We start from the raw sequence: 21,232 nt of genomic DNA on the forward strand, positions 1-21,232 counted from the left end.
TATTTGTCTAACAGATTTTCTCCAGCATCTTCAATAAGACCTATACTCACAAAACAATTGTTAGAATAAAAAACATAAGGCTTCAGTGCCCCCATATATATTGTTGCTGCCAGTGTTGCCTCAGCTGCCACCATAAATGTCGCCCCACATGTTGTTGCCTCCAAAACTTCCTGTCCCTCTGCAACATTCTTTTGCTCGTCATCTGCAACTTCTTTCTCTGGTTCAAATGTCTCCAGCAAACATTTCATCAACATGCTGCAATTTAACTCCAGCATAGCCTCCATCTTCCTCTTCGACAATCTTCAGTAATTGTCCATCATCATCTTGATTGATTCTAGCAATCAAATCAAGTTCTTCCAACACTGTAGCTTCATCCTCTATCACTATAGCAGTTCCAAAATTTTGTCTACCAGTCTTCTCTTGGCTATACAGACAAGCCAACTTTTCCTTGTCACCCATAGTAACAAGCCGCTGCATATGAGACATTACGGTCTCATCTTCTTTCTGCAACTGTTCACCTCCTTCCAAGACAATTCCAAATGATGGACTGTCTTCTACATCACCTGTAAACACAATCAAATTGTCAGCTTCAAAATCACAAGACCCAATGGTCTCACTTGTTGATTCAGTCATCCGCAGCTCCAAGTCTTTTTCAGGACTCAGAAAATCTTCACTGGCTTTCTCCTCTGAGTTCCTTCCCAACTCCTTTGTCAGCACATCAGTATGCTGATTTGTATTCACCATGAGACTGTCAGCTAGTCTCGCCTTCTTACCATCTTCTGCTTCATGACTGTCCTTCATGAAAACTTCCCTGCCTTGCTTCCTCAACAAATTAACCTGTGCATAAGTCCTTTGTCTCTCCAATTCTCTTCTCTGAAGATCTAGTTTCCTATACAATTTAATAATTTCATTAGGAGTAGAACTTGGAAACTTCACACAATGTTCCATACCTTCACCAAATTTTGACCAATCATCAGCTGGTCCAACATTTTGATTAGACTCCTTCGTCTTCATTTCCTCCTGAGATCTTGCCATCTCATCATCGATCTGAACAGCCTTTAGATTCAACTCTTCTTGAACAAACTCTAAAGCTTGCTCATCTTCCTGAGTTGTACCTACAAACATACACAACTCATTAGTTTTAAAATCACAATACTTTGCAGTCTCGACTGCTTCCTTCAGCACTTCCCTTTGATCAGATCTGCATGTGAAATCTTCAAAATCCATCTCTGGCTCAAGAACTCTAAGTTCCTTCTTCAATAAGGCAATCGCAATTTGCCTCAACTTCATCTGCAATGGTTTCCAAATCACTCTCTTTCCTTTCAGTGGAAAGATCCATCCTCTATTTTTATTTTCCTGCTCTTGCAGCCATTCTTCTAGTACCTGCAATTGTACTTTCATTACTGCAATCTCTCTTTCTCTGACCTCATCAGTCATCTCACTTATGTGGAATTCCTTTGAACCTTTTTTCTGATCCTCCATGATCATTTATTTCATCAGTTGTTCGTTCACCATGAGTTGCACTAGCCTCTGCAACAACAAGCTCTCCTGCTGCCACCGCTTACCTCACCAAGCTCTCCTCACTCAGTCTTTTGGTAAGTACTGGTTCACTGCCTCTGGAACCTCTTGAGAATTCTCCTCTGCTCTCTCTCTAGGCTATCTCTTCAACTCAATTTTCTCTTCAGGACACTGCAATTTTCCTCCCTATCCAGCATTCAGCTGAATGTCAGGTTCATTGCCATCATCTTCTCTGCAACCATAAACTTCAATCATAAATTTCAAATCAAAAAAATCATCTCACCTTTAAGATCCTGCATGATCTTGTATTCTTTCCACTTCTGCAATATTCTTCACTGCATTTGTGTAGCTTGCATATCAAATTTAAAAATCTGATCTTCCTTTCAATCATTCATCACGCATTCAAAGAAACACACTTCAGTTCTCAACTGTACTCATTCAAAAAACAAACATCTTCAAAAGAGAATTCCATCTCTGATACCAAAATGATGCAGGCAGGGCCTGCAAACCCCAGAATATTTCCTGTTCTATGCATATACAAATGATCTCAGCATTTTCCCAAATCAAAACCTCAACAGTTAGCAAATTCACACAATACCATTATCATGCGGAAGCCCTTCAACATAAATCCCATAAACTCACCCATCACTTTCCATTTGAATTATTTCAATGCCTGTGTTATCAAAATGTTGTCCATTCTCCAGCTCAAGCTCTGAATTTAACATTTTCATCAAACCTCAACGCTGACCCATACAGTCACTTACCTTCCTCACAGATATTTAATTGCTTCGCTCATCCAAAGCTTCCATGTTTCTGAAGAGACTGCACCTATCTCTCTTTGCTTACCCAGCTTCTTCATCCATCCGAACTCCTGCAACGAATGTCCAGCTCAGATTTTAACGCTGCCAATACATCGACTTTCAGTGTCGCTGGTTAACACTTCTCAATCTACGCTATCGAATTCAGATTTATTACATCAACCGACAATCTTTTATCAATCCTACAAACACTGTATGTCATGTACTCTGTTTCCAGACTCTCTGTCAAGTACGATTATTCTTACCAACGCTGGAAATGTCATTCCATCTGCATTCCAGAGCAATTCTACTCTGCAAGACAATTCATGAAACCACCCACAGATTTCTGCAATTTCCTATTACTTCAATTCACGATTTCTGGGCATATTGGAGCTGAGCTTCAGCAAACTTCTAAACCGAATTCAACAGATTCAAATTACCTCTAGCAATACCATGCGTCCTTCATTAAAACATTTAATCGATTCCTTCACGTGAATTTGGAATCCAACAATTAAATTCGTTTTATTTGAATTCCAAATATAAAACCAGTGTTTGAAACAACGCCTTACGTTTTCTACATCTCAGCTGAAACAAAAGTCGACTTTTGAAAACTCCCCTCTGCACATCTGCATTAAACAATTACTGTTTCATCGATTCAGGACAGACAGAATCCTGACAAATTCTGCATCTGCGTTCAACAATCTTTGACAATCCGACCGCTTGAGTGTTGCTGGGTATCTTTCTAGCACAATGGCTCGCTCACCTGTAGTGGATCAACACAATTTAACTTGGATTCTATTTCAAATCTCGATTCTCCAATCAACCGATCCCAACCTGCGACTTATAAACATTCAAACATATGTCATAATGAAATGCAGTCTTTAATTTTATAACGCTGGGTATAATATCCACTATTCAGTTATGCACAAGATTAAGTTCTTGTGGCTACACACATTTTTCACTCTATCCACAGTTTGACATACCAGAATCTGCATTTACCATAAGGAGATTAACACATTCAACTATCACCCCACATCACCGTATTATATGGGTTTATAACTGTGATACCAGATATCTAATATCTGAAGGTCGATTTCAGCGAAGGCGCTTTCAGTTTTCAGTGTTCTCTAGAAGGTTCACTGACTAATATTGTAATTCTCGCATACAATGTTTCCACATTACAATTGATCCATGCGCCACCATTATTATTCCACAGGAATTAACACACTAATTAACCAACAAATTGAATCCTAGCAAATTCATCATTTCAACTCTTAACACAGAAATTGACCCATACACGAATCGACCAAGTTAAGGCTCATAACTCAAACCCAACACTTTCATAAAAATGAACTTACTTACAGTAACATTTTTCCGTGGCCTGATTTACAATTCATTGGCCCTTACAAACTGCCCGAAGGCTTCCAAGGAGAAACCCTTGCTCGCTTATCACACTCTTCAACTATTCAAGTGTCCTTCTCCTCTCCAAAACCCCTCATATTTACACATAGATAATGCATTTAATTCACTCAAAATATCTCTCCACCTAATCCTCAACTAATCTATATTTTAGGTGTGGACTCAACAAAGTCCTATACATAGAATTCCTAATCTCTAATTTTGCTCCTAAACTATTTCTCTCATATCCTTTTATTTAACAAAAGAATATTTACAAAATCCTCGTCTCCTATTTTATTAAAAATAACAAATTAATTAATAAAATAATAAAAATGTCACACCCCTTTTATCACATATTTACAAATGAAAAATGGTCTTGATGCTCCTGCATCACACACACTGCTGGTGAGAAAATCTATGCGCACTGGCTTCTTGCACAAACTAGTTTTAGACAACTTCTGAATCCCTGCACAATACGATTCTCTGAACTCCCGAGTTTGTGCAAAGATGGATTAACAATTAAAAGCCTCCAAATCCATCGCCACACAATGAAATCCATCGTCGCACAACGCTGTGGATCCCCGAATTATGCAACATTCAGGACTAGGAAGCCTGTTAAGTTTGCAGAAAGGCAGTTCCATTAGAGCACTCTGACATGCATTCTAAGGTGCTCAATAGATTTCTATAGTGCTATTTGTGTATACATTACTCCCATTCAAACAACATGTATGAAACAAGTGCCTACATAATTCCTCCCAGCTTTCATGCCATGGCACAAACATCAAGGCTGTTAATCATGAGCGCATGAATGAGATTTATCAAACCCATTTGGAAATCCTCATTTTTGGCAGCACATAGATGAGGTTGGAATGCTCTTGACATCAGGGCAAGAGGGGAATACCTATGTTGTATGTCTTCTGGGACTTGAAATATTCCATCAACGTCATTGTAGAGAGCACCATAGCCACCCAATTGAAGGCCAAATTTTCTTGTTGGTGCAATAAGAGCATGGCCACGCAACGGATGCCGCCTCCATTGTCTAACATCCATGGGTTGTTGTTGAGAGCGTCCTTGAATTCACGAAGGAGATACTCATTGAGTTGCTACACCACAAAAATCGATGCTTCCACGAGGTCGTGTTAGTTGGAGATGAATTGGAAGGGAGAGTTGAGGTCGTAGTGAGAGAACCAATCTTCCATAAGAGTTCAAAGGATTCATATATGTAAAAGAAAGAAAAATCAAGAGGATGTGGTCTGCTATTTCTAGAGTGAGAGTGTGATAGGGATAGAAAAATAAAGAAAATCAAGACCATGACAAATTAATACCATGATATATTTTATGTTAAGCCTTATTACATTTCATTTAACTCCTTTTGTAATTCGACCTGCGCTTTGGATGCTGATTTCGTGCATTATGTTGCAAGTATATATGTATACAATGCATAACATAGAAGTCGATTCTTCTCCGCAGTGCGTAGAGAAGCAACAATTCAAGGGATTGCGAACGAGAAGCATGGGAAAATGGGTGTCAAAAATTCAAATGACAAACAACAGAGATATGATATGGTTGGGCTCCTACGAGTGTGATATGGGAAGAACACAATAACCATTGACAATGCTTAGGTTTTGGATTTCTGGTAATCGATAAATGTGAGACTGGCCCCACACATTTCAACAATTTAGAGTGCAGAGGATGACATTGTACGGAGTATGAACCATCTTTCGCATAATGATAGCCTGTTGTGAGGAAGATGGTTCATACTCCGCAAAATGTCATCCTTTGTACAACACATCTTTTTATTATCTTTTTTACCTATTAACTTCATGCATTAATAAAATAACAACTTTTGTTGGTTTCCCCCATCCCCAATGAGAATAAATAAATGTGGCATGCCCTTGTTCTACCAAATCCATCGTCAATATTTCACGTGGTGAATGATTAATCAAAATGTGGTGTCTGCAAACTCAATAGTCAACGGACCATTCACGGAGGTGCATGCAATCCATGACCCGAGTTTGAAGAATGGGAATAACTCTATTGTTGTACATAATGAACCAAACACAAAAAATCTATATTCTTACAGGGTTGTTATAAATTCCAATGCTAGGCTCCTCAATTATTAGAAGTCGTGGCCATTGGGCATCCAAGGAATTCTGGATTTTGGGAACAATTCAATCATCAACCAAGAGGTAATTCAGATATTCATCATATTATTTAGTGTGTAACAATCCTAGTCAAAAATCTGTGTAATAAAGTTAATAAAGGAAAAAATAATAACCATGGTCATGGGACACGTATTCCAAGCTGAATGTTGGGAAAAACACAGCGATGAGGAGCACTTGTGATTAGTTAATGGCTATGGAAATCGGAAAAGGAAATGGCAAAGGCTTTGGAAAAGAAAAGTGGCATTAATTAACATTTTATTTATGAAAATAATGGAAAATATGATAAAAGGGAGGTGAAACGTCACAGGTTGCACGCGAGGAGGAAAATGAAGGAAAATAATGGAAAATGAAGAAAATATAGGCCTCACTAATAAAAAGGCTTATGAGGATTAGTTTGTTGCTTTTTATCAGTGTTATATTTTTGTTAGTTCAGTTTTGGAGCTCTCATTTTCTACTCTCTCTCTCTCATACTCTTGGACACTTAGAGTTTTCTTTGAGCACTCTTGGAGGAGTGTGGCATACTTGGGATTTGGAGCAAGAAGGAAAAGGAAGAGCAGGAAAATGCAAGAGGACATCAGGATCAACAACTATAACGGGTTTTTCTTGCAGGTACCGAGTTGCATGTATGATTTCCTTGCTAGTTTTGGCATGCATGTGGTTTCTTGGTTATGATTTGTCATTGGCATGGAGGATTGCCTGCATTGATGGTGGATTTTCCTAGACTTTCCATTTCCTAGATAACCATGGTGTTGTGGGTGTCTTTCCTTTGCCTTTTGGTTGGTTCTCATGTTCCTTATAGTTGTGGGTTGAGTTACTAATTCCTGGAAGCCTTGGTTAGAAAAATGCTATGGAAGCCCTGTAACAACTTCGGTTGAGTTACTAGACCTAGAAGCTTTGGTTGGACAAATGCTCTGGAATCCCTTTGTGGGTTTAGTTACTAGTCCTGGAATCCCTGGTTGGACAAATGCTCTAGAATCTCGACAATAGTTGTGGGTTGAGTTACTAGTCATGGAGGCCCTGGTTGGAATAAACGCTCTGGAGCCTTGGACAACTTGGGTAGAGACCAATCTGGTGATGGTTAGTGATGTCCGATTGTGAGGTGGAATCACTGGTTGAGGGTTGAGGTGGTTTAGCCTCTGGAATCCCTAGTTTGGTTTTGATTGGTTTATCCCATGAGATCCCACATTCATGCTTGGAATATGGCACGTGGGTGACTGACTGAAAGAGAGATTTGGTTCAACCAATCTATGGTTAGGTGGTACGTGGAAGTCATACACTTGGTTGAGTTTTGCATATGTTAATAAGCGCTCCTTTCCTGTTGTATTTGATGGGTAAATATACTTCTTCATATGTGGTTTTTATGGCTGTTATATCTTTGTGATTTCTGTTGAATATATGCTAGTTAGGAGGATGTTTTATGACAGTCTTGACGTATGCCTCTCATCATGTTTTAATTAACAAATGAATGAACAATGAATATGACCTAAAAGATGATAATGCAACTACTGTGATAAGGTATCAATACTTCTTTACGAATCTTAGATAATTATGAGACCTCTATGCTCAGTTCTATTGTTATGACATGTAGATTACATATTTGTGATATGTTTTATGAAATGCCTATCATGGCTAGTAGGGGTCCAATCAAGTCATTGATCAAATGTTTGCATTAGTAATATTGTTTCAATGTTATTTATCATTTATTATTTTTTCATGAAGTTTTGGGTAGTGACCTGAGTCTTGGCCATGAAAAAGTGGCACAGAATCCAAGGTCATTGGCTCATAACTAGCTGAAAAAGTTCACAATCGATTAATCAAAGGATTCGTGAGCATGCAACTAACATCAAGCATGGTAGGACCCGCTCCTATGCTTTGGCAGAACACGCAAAAAAAATATAAGAATCACATCTGCATTGAGGAAGCCCATGTCATTGCCAAGGTTAGTCATTTCCATCATTGTAAATTCAGGGAGGCCTTGGAAATCGAAAAAAGGCCCAATAATTTAAATGGAGACGATGGTTGGAATATTAGTAGAAGTTGGGTCCCTGTCTTGTCATCCTAGTTTGTTTCTATTTGCAGGCTATTTTGTTTTTAAGGTTTGACGTTTCTATTTATGAATTTTTTGTTTCTATATAGGTATTTTCATTTAATGTTAATATTATTTTGATCTGTTTTCTCAGATTAAAAAAAAAAAAATCCCTCTCGTTTGTTTGCTTTGTTTTAAATTTAGTCTCATTCAATTATTATTTTTGTTATAGGATCTTGACTCATTAATCAGGTCTTGACTCCTCTTTATATATATATATATATATATATATATATATATATATATATATATATATATATATATATATATATTATTCTTAAACTAGCCGCTATATTAGTCATTATAGGAATATTATTTGATCTTCATAATCATTATTAAAATATTAATTTTCATAAACTAGCCATTTTATGATCTTTTAGTCTCTACATCGCCCTCTATTTAAGACTGTGTCATGATCTGCATCTTCATCTAACCCTGATAATGAACCACACTAGCTGGTTCGAAACACGTTGGTAAAATTTTCTCCTATGTGATTTCTATTGAAAATACTCTCCTTAATGTAATATGGATCACAGAAGCCTGAATTTAGAAAGTTCACAGTCGCTGGCATACCTTATTGTAGGGGTGACTGGAAGGCCTCAGTCGCATGCATGGATTGTCATGGGAGCAACTGAGGGTCTAGATGAGTGAAATTACAAGTTATCTCAGGGGTTGGTCACTTGGAAGGGTTGGTTGGCTCTTGAAGGTTTTGTAGCATGCATGGAAGGTCAAAATGGTTTTGTTTTGTCAGTTCCACTTCCTTAACTATACACGGGGAGTTGAATCACATCATAGTATCCTCTCGTCACATGTTTACCCTGACGAACTAGTTAACTTGGGTAAATGTGGGAGGAGGGTGTTATAGAGTGGTATCAGAGCATGGTTCACCCCTTGGACTAGATGGCCCATGGGCGGTGTGTGTTGGTCTTCCACACATGTCGATTACATATGTGTTCCTTATGCTTGTGGTCTATGTGCTTTTTGCATATGCATGGCGTTGGTCATAGTTCTAGTGGTGTCGCCATGTGAAAAGTTGATGGTGTTGTTGTTGGTTGTGGTCGTCATGAGTGCATACCAGTTGTGCATTGGTCATGCATGTCAGTGTTTATATGTTTTTATGAATACATTGGCATGGTGATAGCTTTGTGCAGGAGGTCATGGTATGTGGTTGGTATGGTCATGTATTGATGACTGGATAATGGTTGAAATGATGATTAAATGTTGATATGATAATGTTTATATATGTATTGCGTTAATCCAGTTGGTCTTGCAGATGAGATATTCTCCCCTGAACTAGAATGAGGTACGTTGGTTTGTTTATGATTTGGTTTAGATGACATGATATACCTTGCAAGACGACAAGATAAAAAATGACTAGCAATATGGTAGACTACAACTCATGAGATTCTCCCTATAGATCAGATGAGCAGCATGATGATGAGTACTCCACTCACATAGAAGACACTTTGAGAAATTTGAAGGTAGAAATAAGGATTTGCAAAGAAGACAATGACGAAATCATTCAATCACAAGATAGACTTAATAGGACACAAGGAAAACAAGCAGAGGTCAATGCAGTGATTCTTCAGAGCTTGTCAGACTTGCAGAGATAGGGACCACTTAAAATCAGTCATGGATAGGAGGATAGGACTAATGGAGCACATGGTAGCACGTCACATGGTGGGAACAGGTTGGATAGAGATGACATGGTTAGAGATGGAATATTATTGGATACACCTGATAGACGAGGTAGCAGACATGGGCTTTACTCTAGTTTTGAATCAGACAAGTATCATGGTCATCATCGCTATCATCCTTATAGGAGGAGTGACAGGGGATAATTTCTGGATGAGTTAAAGAAAGAAAATCCACCTACATTTGATGGAGAAATAAAGAAGTCACAAGATGCATATGCATGGTTGCTTGGGATGAACAAGTTCTTTAGGTTGCATGATTACTCAATGAACATGAAGGCCAAAATAACTGCATTCAATCTTAAAGGTAAAGCAGATATTTGGTGGGAAGATGTAAAGAATGTTAGAAGTATTCATGAAGAGGAGTTTACCTGGAGTGAATTTGAGAGACTATTCAGGAAGAAGTATCTATCAAAGAGATACTATTATGAAAGGGCAGAGGAATTATATGAGCTGAAGATGGGATCTATGACCGATGAGGAGTACACTAGAAGATTCTTGAATTTATTAAGGTATGTTCCTTACCTCAAGGAGGAGAAGGCCAAGATTCAGAGATTCATTAGTGGGTTGCCGGTAGCATTCAAAGATAGGATTGAGTTTGATGAGACTAGATCATTGGAGGAGGCCATCTGGAAGCTAAAGCATTGTTATGAGAAATCAAACCACATATATGAGATGAAGCTGGACTAGAAAGGTAATGCAAAGAATAAAGGAAAATGAGATAAGAAATGAACAAGACCTCAAGATACAAGTAACAAAGAGAATGTGGAACCACATAAGAAGTTCAATGCATCTGATAGAGGACATGGATTTCAGACTGAAGAGCATAATGAGGGTGCAAGTTGGAATCCTTTGCAGTGTTGGACTTAGGGAAGAGAGCATCACAAGAGAGATTGTCCACAACATCAGGGTGGTAGACCGCAGATCTACAGTGCTCAGGAGACACAAAAAGTGGGAGATGTTGGAAAAATTATTCCTCAAACCTATGAATCATTGGAGAATAGGAAGGCATATTACTAGGAGTCTATTATCAAGATGGACAATAAGCTTTGTGATCAAGTCGTTTCTATTTTGACTGAACCTAGATCTAATTGTAGTTATGTTAACCCTCACTTGGTGGATAAGTGTGGTTTGAATAAATAAGCGCATGCATAATCTTGGTTACTGCAGTTGGCTATAGGGAGAGTTCATCACTGGGTAAGAGCTTGTGTATTTGAGTTGAATGGTATGCCTACATCAACACATTTGAATGTATTTCCGTTGGGATCATATAGTATGTTGTTAGGCATGCACTGGTTGTATATTCATAGGAACAAGGTGGGTTATTATGACACGGTTATTGAGTGTTTGGATGACAATGGGGAACAAAGAGTCTTGTAGGGTAAGAAGAAGGCAACATCAATTAGAATGGTGACAACTATGCAGGCAAAGTGTGGTCACAGGAAATGGTGTTTTATTCACAATGCATATTTCTAGTGACAAAGGTAAGGAAGTTGAGGATGCAAATGTCTTGAGAAGGTACCTAGTTCTACAACAACTTTAGGATGTGTTTTCGGAAAATATTTCAGAGTTGTTTCCTCATAGGGAAGTGGAATTTTATATTGAGTTGGTATTAGGGGCAACACGAGCATCAAAGGCACCTTATAGGATGAGCACGCCAGAGTTGGTGGAGTTGAAGTTGTAGTTGAAGGAGATGCTTGACAAGGGATACATTAGACCAAGTGTATTGCCTTGGGGTGCACCAATGTTGTTTTGTGAAGAATAAGGATGGTACTACCAAGTTATGCATTGATTATAGGCAGTTGAAAAAAGTGACCATCAAGAACAGGTATCCATTGTCGAGGATTGATGACTTGTTTGATCAGTTGAAGGGAGAAATAGTGTTCTTGAAGATTGATATGAGATCAAGATACCATCAGATACACATCAAAGAAGAAGACATATACAAGACTAATTTCCAGACCAGGTATGGGTATTATGAGTTTGTTGTAGTTCCATTTGGTTTGACAAATGTTGTAGATACTTTTATGTGTTTGACGAATAGTGTTTTGCGTCCTTATATGAACAAGTTTATTATTATATTCATTGATGATATATTGGTATATTCTAAAAATAAGGAAGAGCATGTTGAACATTTAACAACAGTATTGAGATTGCTGAGAGAGCATAAGATGTATGCTAAGATCAGTAAATGCAATTTCTTTCAGACAAAGGTACATTACTTGGGACATGTGGTTTCCAAGGAAGGCATAACAGTGGATCCAAAAAAGATAAGGGCTATCATGGAGTGGGCAGCTCCTAGGAATGTGGATGAGGTAAGATCATTCATGGGGTTAGCAGGTTATTACAGGAGGTTCATCAGGAAATTCTCACATATTACTTATCCTATTACATTGTTGCAAAGGAAAGGTAAGAAGTTTGAATGAAAAGAGGAATGCACATCCAATTTTGAGTAGTTGAAGCAGTTTTTGACAAATTCTCCAGTCTTAAAGATTGCAGATCCAGACAAAGAGTTTGTGGTATGTACATATTCTTGCAAGAGAGGGCTTGGTGGAGTTATTATGTAGGAAGGACATGTAGTATGCTATGAATCAAGGAAACTGAATGAGCATGAGTAGAATTATCCGACACATGATCTTGAGTTGGCAATGATCATCCATGCTTTGAAGATGTGGAGACACTATCTTCTTGGCAGATGGTTCATATTGATAAGTGATCACAATGGTTTAAGGTATATATTTGACCAAACAAATTTCAATTCGAGATCAGGTACATTAAAGGTAAAGAGAACAGGGTTGTAGATTCTCTTAGTAGGCGAATATAGGTAAATCACATAACAACAATGAGTTCTTATGGGACAAATTTATAGGATCAGATCTTGCAGGTAGGACAACGTATATGGAGCTTATGCACAAGTTACGACAAGGTACATGTGATTAAGATATGGAATATCTTCTCACAACAAACAACTTGGTCAGATCCAGCGACAAGATCTATGTGCCAGATAGCAATGAGCTCAAGAAGCTTATCTTGATGGAATTTCATGCTAAGTCGTATTCAGGTCATCTGACATATTAGAATACATTGACAACAGTGAAGAATTTTTATTATTGGCCGAATCTGAAGAGGGAAGTGACATAGTTTGTGGCTAGATGTTTGGACTGTTAGCAGGTGAAAGCATAGTGTAATATTTTAGGTGGATTACTACAGTTGATCTCAATTCCAGAGTGGAAATAGGAGGTCATTTCCATGGACTTCATTACAGGTTTTCCTAGGAAACTAGACATCTTGATTCAATCATGGTTGTGGTGGACATGTTGATAAAGATAGCACACTTCATTCCAGTGAAGTCTACATATTTAGCTAATGATGTAGCACAACTCTTCATCGGATATGTAGTGAGGTTGCATGGTGTACCAAAGAAAATTGTGTCAGGCAGAGATGCCAAGTTCACTTATAGATTCTGGAAGGAGTTATTTGTAGGTTTGGGTATAAAGTTGGCCTTCAACACAACTTATCATCTACAAAAATATGGAAAAATAGAGAAGGTCAACAAGATATTGGAGGATATATTGAAGATGTATGTGATGCATCAACAATAGAGGTGGGAAGAGTATCTTCCACTCGTTGAGTTTTCTTACAACAATGGGTACCAGGAACCATTGAGGATGAGTCTGTTTGAGGCATTGTATGGGAAGAGTTGTAATACTCCCATCAGTTGGGGTTATCTAGTGAACAAGGTGTTGATTGGACCAGACATGTTGGCAGAGATGGAACAAGAAATGCAGGTAACCAAGAAGAATATGAAGGAAACACAGGACAAACAAAAAATTTATGCAGATCATAATAAGATGTTTAAGGAGTTTCAAGTTGGGTAACAAATGTAATTGTGCATCAAGCCCAAGAAGATCTCCTTGAGGATTGGATCATGTGCCAAGTTGGCACCTCGGTATTGGGGACCTTTCAAGATTCTTGAGAGGATCAGACCATTAACCTATCGAATTACATTGCCTTCGACAATGAAAGCCCGTGATGTTTTCTATGTTTCATTGCTTAAGAAGTATGTTAAATATGTTGATCATGTGATTGACTAGTCTGTATTGTAGTGGAACTAGGAGGAGAATTTCCACTGCAACCTTAGCAGATTTTGTAGAGAAAGATGGTCATGCTCTGGAACCAAGCAATCGAGTAGGTTAAAGTGTAATGGAAGCACTTTGGGCCCGATGAAGCTACATGGGAGATGGTGGATTAGATGCGGGCTATGTATCCTTCTTTATTTGCTAGTTGAGTGAATGTTTTTGGCATATGTTTTGGTATGATGTTTGGTATATGTATTTATGTATATGAATGCAAATATCGCCATGAGATGTGTTATAAAACTCCAATGAGTGGTATGGGTGTCATGTCGTTATGGTTGTCATGTAATTATGTTTCTTATGTTGGTTTTCTTCACAGCTGGATGATCATTGTAAACACTGCAACGAGCTAAGTTATAAATCTCCATGGGAAGTATGTTTTTCTTTTCAGTAGTCTTGCTAGTTGTAGGTGTCATTGAACACCAAGGATGGTTTTCCCACAAGGGGGAGGGTTCTGTAACAACCCTGGTCAAAAATCAATGTAATAAAGTTAATAAAAGCAAAAATAATAACCACAGTCATGGGACACATATTCCAAAATGAATGTTGGGTAAAAACATAGTGATGGGGATCACTTGTGATTAATTAATGGCTATGGAAATTGGCAAAGGCAATGACAAAGGCTTTGGAAAGGAAAAGTGGCATTAATTGGAATTTTATTTATGAAAATAATGGAAAATAGGAGAAAAGGGAAGTGAAAGATTAGAGGTTGCATGCAAGGAGGAAAATGAAGGAAAATAATGGAAAATGAAGAAAATAGAGCCCTCGTTAATAAAAAGGCTTTTGAATATCAATTTGTAGCTTTTTGTCAGTTCAATTTTGGAGCTATCATTTCCTACTCTCTCTCTCTCATACTCTTGGACACTTAGAGTTTTCTTGGAGCACTCTTGGAGGAGTATGTCATACTTTGGATTTGGAGCAATAAGGCAAAGGAAGAGCAAGAAAATGTAAGAGGACATTGGGATCAACAAATACAAGGGTTTTTTCTTGTAGGTAACATGTTGCATGTATAATTTCCTTGTTAGTTTTGGCATGCATGACACATTCATGTGGTTTCTTGGTTATGATATGTCATTGGCATGGAGGATTGCTTGGATTGACAGTGGATTTGCCTAGCCTTGCTATTTTATGGATAGTCATGGTGTTGTGGGTGTCTTTCCTTTGTTTTCTGGTTAGTTCTCATGTTCCTTATGGTTGTGGGTTGAGTTACTAGTACCTAGAAGCCTTGGTTGGAAAAACGCTTTGGAAGCCCCGTAACAACTTGGGTTGAGTTACTAGTCCTAGAAGCCTTGGTTGGACAAAATCTCTGGAATCCCTTGGTAGGTTGAGTTACTAGTCTTGTAAGCCCTGATTGGACAAACACTCAGGAAGACCGACAACATTTGTAGGTTGAGTTACTAGTCCTTGAAACCTTAGTTGGAACAAATGCTCTGGAGCCCTGGACAACTTGAGTAGAGACCAATATAGTGATGGTTAGTGATGTTCGACTGTGAGGTGGAATCACAGGTTGAGGATTGAGGTGGTTCATCTTTTTGAAGCCTTGGTTTGGTTTTTCTTGGTTTATTACATGATATCCCACATTCATGCTTGGAATATGGAACGAGGGTGATTGGATGAAAGAGAGATTTGATTTAGCCAATCTATGGTGGGGTGGTACGTGGAAGTCCCTAACCCGGTTTCATTTTGCATATATCAATAAGATCTCTTTTACTTTAGTGTTTTATGGGTAAATATACTTGTTCATATGTGGCTTTTATGGTTTTTCTATCTTTATGATTTCTGTTGAATATATGTTGGTTAAGAGGATGTTTTATGGAAATCTTGATGTATGGCTCTCAGCATGTTTTGATAAGAAAATGAATGAACAATGCATATATGACCTAATATATGATAATGCATATATTGTGATAAGGCATCAATACTTCCTTACGAATCTCGGATAAGTATGAGACCCCTATGCTTAGATATGTTGTTATGACCTATAGATTACATATTTGTGATATGTTTGAAAAAATGCCTGTCATGGCTAGTAGGGGTCCAATCAGGTCATTGATCAAATGTTTCCATTAGTAATATTTTTTCAATTTTATTTATTATTTATGAAGTTTTCACGAAGTTCTGGGCAGTAGCTTGAGTCTTGACCCTGAAAAAGTGGCACAAAATCTAGGGTCTTTGGCTCAGAACTAGCTAAAAAATTCCACAGTCGCTGGCATGCTTTGTTGTGGGAGTGATGGAAGGCCTCAGTCACATGCATGAATTTTCATGGGAGAAACTGAGAGTCCAGATCAGTGAAATTTCAAGTTGTCTTAGGGGTTGGTCACATGGAAGGGTTGGTTGGCTCCTGAAGGTTCTATAGCATGTGTGGAAGGTCATAATGGTTTTGTTTTGTCGGTTGCACTTTATTAACTGTACATGGGGAGTTGAATCACATCATAATAGCCTCTCGTCACATGTTTACCCTCACGGATCGGTTAACTTGGGTAAATGTGGGAGGAGGGTGTCACATGGCGGTACTTGCAAAGATGAAAACTTTATTACGTTATATTGCATTATATTGTATGATCAATGCCAATCTCTATCCAAATAGAAAATAATTCTATGCGATTTTCCTATGAGTATTACTCAAGTAGGAAGGTAATAGCTATGACATGGTTTGTCGATGAAACATATTCACCATTCCTTACACATGAGAATTCTTCCAATACTTGTATTGGTTAAATCTGTACTTGAGGCTATGCATGTCTATTAGATGGATCTCGCCTGGATTCCCAGAAGCATCTTGGCTAGGCTACACCAAATCTGTAACAAATATCTATGGAATGGGAACCAGGATAAGCGGATATTTGCATGGGTGGGCTGGAACAAGATTGCGCTGCCCAAAAAATGGGGAGGCTGGGGCCTAAAAGACCTTCCTTTATTTGCACAGGCTCTAGCTGCAAAAATGGGGTGGACATTTCTCACGGGACAGAATCTTTGGACTAGCATCTCATATCACAAATACATTTGGCCTCTGAGTATCATGGAGTGGATTCGGCTTCCTAATTGGCCCAAATCTGGCATTTCATCTGTCTGGAAGGCACTTCTTCATTCACTGCCTCTCATTAGGGAAAATCTGGTTTGGAGAATAAACGATGGTTCTTTGGCTCGCATTGGATTAGACCCATGGAATGGAAGCGGTGGTAGACATCTGTTATCCAGGAACCTCATACAGCATCTACACTCTCATGAGATTAAGGTCCTAGCTAACATTGCGGATCCTCATAATTCTACCATTTTTGCACAGATGGAAATCCTCACAACAGATTAATCTACCTCAATGCTGGCATCAAGAATGGAATGATTATATTACTGCTCTTACTGAATCGCACATTAGGATCAAAGAGGTATCGGATGAACTCATATGGCATCAATCTGACAGCGGTATTTACACTCCAAAGTCATGCTATCTAGCGTTGATCTCACACAAAGTTCCAGATTTGATTACTTTCTGGTGGAAGGTAATTTGGAAACTCACAGCGCCTCCTCGAATCAAACTATTTTTTTGGTGCATATTAAAAGACAAAGTCCCCACTGGTGAAAATCTCATGCACCGAGCTATCCACGGGCCTACCTGGTGTACACTATGTAAAAGTGCAGCAGAATCGACTACACACCTTTTTTTGAAGTGTACAGCCCTGATGGACCTGTGGCAAAACATTTCCACTTCTATTCACTTCACGGGCTCATGGGAAGGCGATGACATAAACAGAGCTTGGGAAAGTTGGTATCACCGGCATAAAGGATCAAAATTACAGAGCCTCCCTTTAATCATCAGTTGGTATCTCTGGTTGGCACGGAACCGGAACATCTTTGATAGCAAACCTGTGAGCTGGCCACATACTACAACACTAATTATATCGGCTTATAACGAGATGCCTGAGCCTCCCCAATCTCGAACCCACAGGCCTCATGACCCTCCGCATATCGATAAAAATACCCCTTGGGCATATTTTGATGGTGCAGCCCAACAGCAGGGATGCGGAGGTGGTTTCATCCTATACATTAGTGAACAACATTACTATAAAGTCCGGATGGGTTTGGGGGTTGGCTCAAACAATTTTGCTGAACTCATCACTCTTCGTCATCTCATGCATTTTTCATTGGGACATAACTGCATGAGCATTAATATATATGGAGATTCGAAGATCATTATAGACTGGTTCAATAATATTACTGCTTGTCACACTCACACACTCAGTAATATTTTGGATGAAATAAATATTTTTAAGGCTCATTTTAATGATATCACTTGCAATCATATCTACAGGGAACATAACAGCAGTGCTGACGAGCTATCCAAGGTGGCCACGACACTTCCCCGAGGAGAGTGGTTGATCCAGGAACAACGTGGGTCAAATGCATACCAATACTACCATCGACCTTACATAGACCCACATTACCACAGGGCTGATAGCCCATGAACTGAATATCTGATATTTTTTGAAATTTTGTACAGTTTTTGTTTATATTGGATAGAAAATATATACATGGCCCTGCGTGGCAAATATGTACATAAAATAGAAGGACTTAACAAACATCCTGCGTGATGTTTTTCTGGTATTTATGCTGATATTTTTGATCTTCTACCGAGCCCTTAGAGGCTCACAGACACATAGCATATGCATCGTGCATCTACAATATGTAATTTTTCAAATTTAATGAAAGATTACAATTTTTCCGGTGAAAAAATAAAAAAATAAAAATAAAAATAAAAATAAAAATAAAAATTCTTCTCAATTCTAACTACCAATAATCAATTCTAACTACCAATAAGTTGACTATCATTATCTCTAATTGCGATGCTTAGGAATAATTAAACCCTATTCATATTGAAATACTATGCAATAGACGTGCCAAGTTAACGAAAGTTCAACTACTTCATGAAGAATCTTGCTGCATAACATGCCAAGTTCATTGGGAACTATATTAATTTTGATATGATTCCATAACCTTTCAACCCTCACACCACACACACACCAACTATTCCCTCCATATACATTATATGATGTAGACTTTGTTTTCGAATCAATGGTGGCACCCAAATCCAAAATCTTAACCGCATAAAGACATGGGCCGATGTGTCATGCAAGGAGACATGCGACATCAAGAGATGCAAACAACAACAAAAAATTAATGTATCACATATCAAAATTAGTGTGTCTAAATTTATCTCATTCAAAGAGCTAGAGATTCATGAAATAATGAGAGAAAAAAGTCAAAGATTCCTAAGAAAAAACCATGCATGCAAACTGATAACGGTACAGACCTACATATATGCAATATTTACACTCATATAGCAAATTTTACATGAAAATCAAAGTTAAATACTGTCATTGGAAACCTATATTATATATTGCCTATTGTTCGAGTTCTGTTGCGACCGCCACGAGTGCATTCACCATCTACAAAACTGTCTCCCCTGGCGTATAATACTCATTGTTTTGTATGTACGATTATTAGCGTCTTATTGTCTTCAATTTTTTTGTTTCAGCACTCTGCACCATCAACTTGCTCTACACTTACTGTGAGGTTATTCCATGTGCTTTATAGTAAGGTAGATCCCACAACCCAATTAACACATCTACAGCTTCATTGGAACGATAAAAGCGATAGAAAGAGAAAATCCAATACTTCAGTAGGGCCTTCCTAACATCGATAACTGTATTCATTGCAACAGGGCCTTGTCGGTTATACATATTCATTGTAAAGCTTAAGTGGAGTTCCCTTTGAGTGCAAGTTATCCTTGTGACAGATGATACTCATTGATTTCGGCATAATAAGCTATAATATTATTTTATTAATATTGTTTTTGTTTTATTTTATTATTGGAGAACAAATACATTGTTATTGAGAAAACAACTAATAATTTTTGTATAAGAAATTTAGTCTATTGTGTAGAACTTAGCTCATTGTGAGGAGTTTATAATCTATTGTGCCAAACTTCGCTCATTATGTAGCGGTTATAGCCTATTATACGGAACTTAGCTCATTGTGCGAAGCTACTTATTTTATTTATTATTGAAAAATGAATATATCATTACCGAAAAAATACTATAAAAAAAATCAATTAAATAATAATAAAGACAAAAACTCTGCTGTATCGCAAATTCCCCGTTATTTATTAAAAATAAATTATATATAATGGTTGTATAATAAATATACCTAAAATGTTAAAATTAAGTAAGAATTTAATAATTTGATGAGAATAAGTGAAAAATCATGAAATGATATTATGTTGGTGACGAGTAATGTCATCTATTATTATTTGCTTTATTTTTAAGACTTTAACCTCATGTTATTTGGACCCCAACTTCATAAGAATAAGATGTTATTTCTATCATAATAACTAAACTCTTCCTACTCCTTTGTCGAAGGTTTATTGAGAATAATTCTTTGTATTTGTAATTTGATTCAATAATTAATTGAAAACAATACTTCTCAAACTGTAATTCATATAAAGACAAAAATTCGACAAGCCCTCAATTTTTTATATTAATGTTATTTAATAAAATACCAAAAGGGAGCTCATATGTGGGTGAGAGTTTACTCTGAGGAGGGATTAGGGTTATAAGGATTGAGGATTGTTAGGTTAGGGAATATCAATGTTATAAATTAAAATGGTTAATAATTATAATCCATTATAGATTAAATAATTAGAAGAATGGTAGGTGAATTAGGAATGAGATGAGAATGATAAATAACTATTCGTTTTTATTAGAATGAGAGAGGATTATATATGAATTTAAAGTTAAAAAGGGAAGTCGAAATTATTAAATCAATATATCTATTTTATTGACTAATTAATCACACACTGGAATGAGATGGTGTTATATATAAATTGAAACTTCAAAAACGAAGTTGAAACACACACTGGAATGAAATGGTGTTATATATAAATTGAAACTTCAAAAAGGAAGTTGAAATTATTAAATTAATATATTGATTTTATTGATTAATCAATCACACATGCAATCATAGGTATGGAGTAATTATTATTTGGATTCTTATGAAATTTACAAGAATGACATAATTCTATGTAATTTAGAGTGTTATATATGAATTGAAAGTTCAAAAAGGAAATCAAAATTATTAAATTAATATATGTATTTCATTGAATAATCAATCACACATGCAATCATAAATCATAGGTATTGAGTAATTATTACTTGGATTCTTATGAATTTCATAAGAATGACACAATTTTATGTTATTTATCAATGAAATAAGTACAAAATTGATCATGAAGCTTTAGACTCAAATGAGATCAAATTCATGTGTGTAAATAAATTAATTATATACATTAATCTTGGTAGGGCTACATCTTCAATATGTCTAATATATCACCCCAATCAGGCGGGGAATTGAACTGGGGACTTCACATCAAGGAATGTCTTAACAG

This window comes from Pinus tabuliformis, chromosome 1_1, assembly GCF_031772625.1.
Source record: "Pinus tabuliformis cultivar Carrire ecotype Pingquan chromosome 1_1, CPIR1, whole genome shotgun sequence".
Lineage (NCBI taxonomy): Eukaryota > Viridiplantae > Streptophyta > Pinopsida > Pinales > Pinaceae > Pinus > Pinus tabuliformis.